This window comes from Ovis aries, chromosome 19 (assembly GCF_016772045.2).
Source record: "Ovis aries strain OAR_USU_Benz2616 breed Rambouillet chromosome 19, ARS-UI_Ramb_v3.0, whole genome shotgun sequence".
Taxonomy (NCBI): Eukaryota; Metazoa; Chordata; class Mammalia; order Artiodactyla; family Bovidae; genus Ovis; species Ovis aries.
The window spans coordinates 3,432,070-3,440,133 of record NC_056072.1 but is presented as its reverse complement, the minus strand read 5'-3'; the positions used below and the strand labels follow the sequence as shown (position 1 = coordinate 3,440,133).

General features: G+C 44.2%; 2 non-coding genes across 2 annotated transcripts; both read left to right on the top strand.

Moving 5' to 3' along the window:
* Positions 1-426: 426 nt before the first annotated feature.
* Positions 427-498, top strand: TRNAS-GGA (transfer RNA serine (anticodon GGA)). The gene has a single exon. It is a non-coding gene; the product is annotated as a tRNA-Ser (tRNA).
* Positions 499-1,546: 1,048 nt separating this feature from the next.
* Positions 1,547-1,618, top strand: TRNAW-CCA (transfer RNA tryptophan (anticodon CCA)). Its single transcript has one exon. It is a non-coding gene; the product is annotated as a tRNA-Trp (tRNA).
* The last annotated feature ends 6,446 nt before the right edge of the window (positions 1,619-8,064 follow it).

Sequence of the window (8,064 nt, the reverse complement as noted above, 5' to 3'; positions counted from 1 at the left end):
AACCACATGATGGGAGATCATGAAATTGTATCAGTAAATGAGAGCTGCAAAATGGAAATGAAGAATATACCGATTACAATTCATTTATAATACAGAAAACAATATGTTTTCAAGGAAATTCTCATTTTTTGTTAAAGTTTCTCAACCATTACTTTTCCCACTGAAGGAGTCTTTGGGCCTAGAAAAGAAAACAACAGTCTCAAAGGCCCTTGTTCAATCATCTAACTTAGGAGAAAACAGAACTTTAGGTCCTGCCCTGATGCTCCAGGCCGGTTGCATCTATCTGGGACTTATCACCCCCTGTCCAGAAACCTCCCACCCTCTACAGCTGCCCAGAAGACTTATCACCCCCTGCCCAACTGCAAATGCCATCTCAGCTAAAGATGAGACAAAACATCCCGCCTGATTAACATTTCCCTTATCGTTTCCCTGGTGGCTCAGAGGTTAAAGCGTCTGCCTGGAATGCAGGAGACCCGGGTTCGACCCCTGGGTTGGGAAGATCCCCTGGAGAAGGAAATGGCAACCCACTCCAGTACTCTTGCCTGGAGAATACATGGAGGGTGGAGCATGGTAGGCTACAGTCCATGGGGTCGCAGAGTCGGACACGACTGAGCGACTTGACTTTACTTATCGCTTCCACAAACCTCCCTATAAATATGGAGCCTCCCTGATCCCTCTCCGTGCTCAGCCTGGTCATTAGGCCGACTGTCACCCCTCCTTGCCTGAATAAAGGTAATCTACTTCTGTTGAGGTCGTCTTTCCTTTTCTGCCTCAGCCCCATCTATACCTTACACCCACTATGGTATTTTTAAGACTCTAAGCTTTAGAGTTGGAAAGACAGGTTACTATATCTCAAATGCATTGTTGTGGGTGAGTAAAAACCTCTGAGCACCTATTGACCTTTAGTCACACTGAGCCACTTACATGGGGCTGAGCAGGCACCCAGGACAATGGCCTGCCTACGACTCCCCAGTCAGAACCCACAGATCAGCAACCAGTCCTGTCACATTGTGTCCTGTTTAGAATGGTTTATACTTTTGTTTTTTTAATTAGTTTGTTTACTTTAATTGGAGGCTAATCACAATATTCTGGTGGTTTTTGCCGTACACTGACATGGATCAGCCACGGATGTACCTGTGTGCCCATCCCAAACCCCCTTTCTGCCTCCCTCCCCATCCTGTTTCTCTGGGTCATCCCAGTGCACCGGCTTTGAGTGCCCAGTTTCATGCTTCAAACCTGGACTGGCGATATATTTCACATATGGTAATACACATGTTTCAATGCTAATCTCTCAAGTCATCCCACCCTTGCCTTCTTCCAGAGTCCAAAAGTCTATTCTTCATATCTGTGTCTCTTTTGTTGTCTCCTATATAGGGCCATTGTTACCGTCTTTCTAAATTCCATATATATGCATTAATATACTATATTGGTGTTTTTCTTTCTGACTTACTTCACGCTGTATAATAGACTCCAGTTTCATCCACCTCATTAGAACCAAATTCAAATGCATTCTTTTTAATAGCTGAGTAACATTCTATTGTGGGCTTCCCTGGTGGCTCAGTGGGTAAAGCATCTGCCTCCAATGCAGGAGACCTGGGTTCGATCCCTAGGTTGGGAAGATCCCCTGAAGAAAGAAATGGCACCCCACTCCAGTACTCTTGCCTGGAAAATCCCATGGATGGAGGAGCCTGGTGGGCTGCAGTCCATGGGGTGGCTAAGAGTCGGATACGACTGAGCGACTTCACTTTCACTTTTCACTTTCATGCATTGGAGAAGGAAATGGCAACCCACTCCAGTGTTCTTGCCTGGAGAATCCCAGGGACGGGGGAGCCTCATGGGCTGCCATCTATGGGGTCACACAGAGTCGGACACGACTGAAGCGACCTAGCAGCAGCAGCAGCAACATTCTGTTGTGTATATGTACAACTTTCTTATTCATTCGTCTGCTGATGGACACCTAGGTTGCTTCCATGTCCTGGCTGTTGTAAACGGTGCTGCGATTGGGGTACACGTGTCTCTTTCGATTCTGGTTTCCTCGGTGTGTATGCCCAGCAGTGGGATTGCTGGGTCATAATGCAGTTCTATGTCCAGTTTTTAAAGGAATCTCCACACTGTTCTCCATAGTGGCTGTACTAGTTTGCATTCCCACCAACAGTGTAAGAGAGTTCCCTTTTCTCCACACCCTCTCCAGCATTTATTGTTTGTAGTCTTTCTGATAGCAGCCATTCTGACTGGCGTGAGATGGCACCTCACCGTGGTTTTCATTTGCATTTCTCTGATGATGAGTGATGTTGAGCATCTTTTCATGTGTTTGTTAGCCATCTGTACATCTTCTTTGGAGAAATGTCCGTTTAGTTCTTCAGCCCATTTTTTGATTGGGTCATTTATTTTCGTGGTATTGAGCTACATGAGCTGCTTGTATATTTTTGAAATTAATTCTAATAAAAGTAAAAATAAACAAATGAGACCTAATTAAACTTAAAAGCTTTTGCACAATGAAGGAAACACTAAGCAAGGTGAAAATACAGCCTTCAGAATGGGAGAAGATAAAAGCAAATGAAGCAACTGACAAAGAATTAATCTCAAAAATGATTCATACTTTTAAAAAGCTGTTTCATTTCACTATTCCACACTCACATAGGTGAGACTTTTTTGGAGGATAGTTGTCTGGGAAACTTCCCTATATTTTTTTTCCAGCCAAGAGCAAACTCTAGCCTGTTGTGCCTCTTGGATCCCTTAGCTATCAAACAAGCTTTGGACACTGAATAAGTCTGAGGAGCACGCCAGTGAATTACAGCTGGGAGCAAAACAGCAACAAAGACGTAGTTGCATCCAGGAAGAAAGAGTTCTCCGATGCATGTTTCATTGTGTCTGCTTTTCTTCTTCTTCCTTCCTTCCTTTCTCCTTCTTCTCCGTCCTTCCCTCTCCCCTTTCCCCTCTCTTTCTCTCTTATCTATGATCCATAGTAGCCTTTCTATTTAGAAAGGTCAAGAGAAAAGGAAGGAGGGGAGAAAGAGAGAGAGGGAGGGGGAGAGAAAGAAAGAAAGAGGAAGGAAGGGCCAGCTTCTGCCGGAAAGGTTGGTTAAATCACAGCCCAACAAGTCTTAACATAAAATTGAGAGATGGCCTCTCTGCTTCAAGTTGAGGAACTGAAGTCCTTTTTCTGTACATTCCATTTAACAAAGGACCATTCCTCTTTCAATTCAGTATCTGCCTTAAGACCCTCCTCACTGCCAGCTGCCAAGACAATATCTCTTAAGAAATCGCCTGCTTGGTAATACCTTGTTGAGTTTTTTTTCCCCCTAAAACTACACTTTGGAGATGAGATGGTAGACTTTTAAGAGATATTACAAAATTAAGAATTCTGCCTGTTGCAGTTTCTCCGAACAAAAGCTGATCCTCATCAAATTATGCTAATTTACTGTACAATGATTAATTAAATCTTTACCCCAAGCAATCTACTTCCAGCGTTTATTTTTATAGCTTAGAACTTTCAAACACAGAAATGCCTTTCAATTTAAATTTTAAAAAAAGAAACTATTCACTGGGGAAACTATTCACTATTTCACTAGGAAAAGAAATGTACTTTAGCTCCTAGGCTTACTCCCACCTTTAGTCTCTTTCTTTCCTGCTCCCATTCATCGTCTCTTTCTCTTTTCAGGAAAACAAAATGCTCCTTGGAAACTCCCTTCTTTATTCTGATTTCTCTCGGAAGTGGCACTTTCTTGAACAGGCCATTTTCCCTGGCAGATTGTGTTTGACTCAAAGTAATCACAAGCGACTGGAGATGAGATGAGATCTCTTCCATCAGAGGATGTCACCACTGACCTTGGAGGGTTTCAGTATCTCTAAACCCTCAGGCTCACGGTGTGGCGAAGAACAGGCTGACCTGTAGCAGCCGCCCCACCTTGTTCCCACAGACTGATGTCCGGGTGGAGGTGCTCTCTGCTCCGCCCCAGCCCTGCATGCAGCTCCCAACTGAACCGTCTGTCAGCTGTGCTTCCTAAACCTTCCCTTCTAGAAACCCCTCCACTGCCAAGCCCACTGAGCTGCTGCTGCTAAATGTTCAGTCAAGAATATTAGACGAGAACCAGCAGACTTGACATTTCACTCCAGTCAGGCATATTTTGTTCTTCTGCACAAAACATTACATCTGAATGTTACGACATTAGCCCCAATTCTTGATTTTAATAGTCTGATGCTTTCAAATTGCTTTCCAGAGAGTACTTATATCTTTATAAGGTTCCATCCGTTCATGGATTTAAGTTAAAACAGGAAGCACTGACTGCTAACATCTGAGTGTTACACACAATTTAAAGGGGACATGGCATCACTGAGGTCCTGGCCTTTTCCTATCAAAAGTCTCTACACCAGGACAGTCTTTTACCTTGGCTGTGTGACCTCTGCCCTTTCCAATGTAAGTCTCAAGGAGGAGGAACAATCTCCCACATAAAACACCCACTCCACCTCCTTGGAGCACTTGTATAGGCAGCTTCCAAGGTGGTGTCAGTGATGTCTGCCTCTTGGCCTTCCCATCCTGGGTACCCGCTCCTGCATGGTGCCAGGTTGGATGGTCAGTTTGATACAGTCCAGTCAATTGCAGACTTCAGCTGTAAATTATGACATCACCTATCGTGGATGCTCTCTCCCGCTCTCTCCTCTGCACACCTGGCCTGGGAGAATTCCTTTGTGCCATGCAGCACACAGGTAGCCCACAGAGAAGCCCAGGCGGCAGGGAGTCTCACCCATCACCTGTCCAGCAAGCACATGGATGAGCCTGAGAGCAGATCCTCCTCCAGCTGAGCCTTCAGATGAGCCTTCAGCTCCTGCTAACATTATGACTGCACTCTTATGAAAGATTAAACCAGATTCCTGACTCAGAAACCATCAAATACATTTTTGTTGTTTGATGCCCCTAAGTTTCAGGGCAATTCATTACATAATAATTGGCAACTAATACAGCACTGTTGACTGTCCTATCCTTTCCTCTTCTGGTCTCTTCTCGTATCTCTTTAAAAGCCTTATTATGAAAGAAATCACTCAGTTATTTTGAACAAAGGGAATCTCAATGCAGAGAGCTGGTTATATAGGTTTCAGAAATGCTGAGTACTCAGAGACAACAGTGAGACAATCCAGAGGTTGACAGCATCAAGCAGTCGCTACCACCCCCTGACCAGAATGGCAAAGAGAGGGGGTGGTGTTGCCAGAGGCCATGGGGCAGATCACTCTACAGTGCAGTACTATTGAATAGGACCTTCTGAGATAAAGGAAATGGCCTGTAAATTGCACCATCCAATATGGTAGCCACCAGAGACATGTGGCTATTTAGCCCTTGAAATGTGGCTAATGCAATTGAAATTTTTTTAAGATTTTATTTAAAGTTGATGAATTGAAATGTATATAGCTGGATACACGGTGGTGGCCATCATGTTGCACAGTGATGCTCTAGAAGCTGAAACCACAATAGGCCATTCCCTTGGGACGTGGAGCTTTGAAGGACATGCAGATGCCTCCTAAGATGCTACCAGAGCTAGAAAAGGACCAGGAGGTGGTCCCTGACATCTCTCATCTTCACCATCACTCTCCCCTCTCCAATTTCTTGCCAAGGCTTCCTATTGGTGGGATCTAGCAAGCAGCAGATCTGAGGAGCCAGCTTCCCTGTGGGACACAGGCAGAGCACGAAAAGAGGTGCCAGCTTCAAGGGAGCATGTTCCTAGGAGGGAGGAACTCAAAATACTAATGAGCTCTAGACTCTAGTATGTTGGACAGTGCAACAGTCCTCTCCCTAAAAGGGATCTGAGCAAGTCAATGTCTCTCTTCCCTTATTTATGTGGCACAAGGACTGGCATTTTGCACCGTGAGCTAGAAACGGCTGTTATTAGTTCTGCATAAAAAAATGCCCCATATTTAATGGCTTAAAAAAACATATTTATACCTTCTTACAGTTTTCCTAGGACAAGTATCCAGGGAGAACTTAGCTGGGTCCTCTGCTTAGGATCTCACGTGCTATAATCAAAGTGTTGCCCAGGGCTACAGGCTTGATAGAGAGGAATCCACTTCCAGCTTTACCCAGGTGGATGGAAAAATCCATGTCTCCACAGCATTGTGGCTGGGGGACCCAGCTTGTTACTGGCAGCTATAGGGAGGCTGTCCTCTAGTCCGTGAGGCCCCCATGGTTCCCTCATACGTAACATTCCCCATAAGCAGGTCAGAGCATGGCTGTCGGCTTCTTCAGGGCCAGCAGGATATGCTCATGCTCAGACTGCTACAAAGAAGCCTCATAAAGCAAAATGCACTCGTGGGCACAGCACCCCATCTCCCCTGACATCCAGCATAACCTCATCAAGGACCTGTCATTTCATCACCTTTTCTAGGTCATGGATTCCAACTGTCCCAAGGGGAAGGGGTCACACAAGGACATTAGTCATTGGAGGTTCACCTTGGGTAGGTCCTCCATGCTGTTCAAGAACAAAGTCTATGTCCTACTAATATTTGATGTTTATGCTCTTAATAAACACCACTGCGATTAGCACACAAGAGCTGCATAATAACAGTTTCCTGGGTTAGAAAATCATATTTCCAAGGAATTATTTCTCAGGAATATGTTGACACCTGACATGCAGCAAGATGGAAAATGCACAGGAAATAAGCTACTCCTGGAGGTCCACCATCTGCTTGGCTAGAAGACAGTGAGATATCGCAGCCTTAGGTGTGACAGCACAGGCTCCCCCTCCTACAAGGGTACAGATACCAGGATTTGCACCATTCAAGAACATTGTCTAGGACAGAAGTCACACATGCGTCGCTGCGTCACAGGACAGGAAGCAGATGGAATGTATTTGGCTCACATGTCATTTTTTTTAATTGAATTAGTTGCTAACATTTTCAAATCAGGAAATTTCACACCTAAGTTCAGATTTTTTTTTTCTTCTCCTGAAATTGTGTTAATCAGCAGGATATACTTGCAGTCACCCTTTTTAAATGGGGCATGCACTTCCAGTCCATCTCAATCCTTACCCAGCTCTCTTTTCAGAAGCCATATGAGTTTGCAACCTCTGACCTAAGATAATGTCCTGGTAGGCATAACAAGTTCAACACCTGGGAGCAGAGGAAATGACTAACCCCCAGAGATCCAACCAGGGAGCATATGCTAGTAATGGACTCTGTGAGGAAGGGAGTCAGACTGGAGTTACAGAAAGGAGACTGCACACCACGGTCTTTACAAAGAAACTCAGGACATGGACCAGAAAGAAGGTCAGTTCTGTGGAGGTCAGCTAACAAAGCACTCATGTGCTGTAGAATCCCATGAAACTGGGCTGTAGCCGTACAGTGAGAAACACATGGTATGCAAAGAGGCCTGGTGAGCCCTAGGACCCTCATTCCCAGGACAGTGTACCTGGAAAAGGAGCCCAATGCGCCTCTTTCACCAGAATGCAGGGACTGAACGCAGAGCTCCATCCTTCAAAGAGAACTAGCTCAGAAAGTAGAGAAGAGAAATAAACCTACAACTGGGAGTAAATTCCTTGAAAAGACAGGGAGAGAGGCTGGGGTTAACAGATTTCACTTAATTCCTCTTCAATTATAAGAATCAAAAGTTGTTTTAAGAACTATTTGTCTGGTTTTCTTCAGAATGAAGTTATTAAAGTCTTCTGTTTTCTTTAAAAATAATAAAATATCATTACAGAATCTGACATACTTAAAAATCATGAATTTTAATGAGTCTAGAACAATTAACAAAAAGTTTCCATTCCAAAGGTAAATTGCTGCTTTTGTGAATTTTTCCAAAGATAAAAGAAGTTACTCTTCTCTGAAATTTTCTTTTCTTGCCATTTTCTCCTTCCACAACATTTCCTCTTTCTTAGCCATCCACTACATACAAGGGTACAGAAAGATCAACTTCCTCCTGAGAAATTTCTGAGTACTTAACTGTTACCCAGTTCTAATGCTTTGTACAGTCACTGGTTCCCATGGTGATTAGTTGAAAGTAACTACCACGTGCTGACACCCACAGACTTGCCCACCATGCCAAGCAGCCACCCTAATTCTTGGTTCACAGAGGATCCA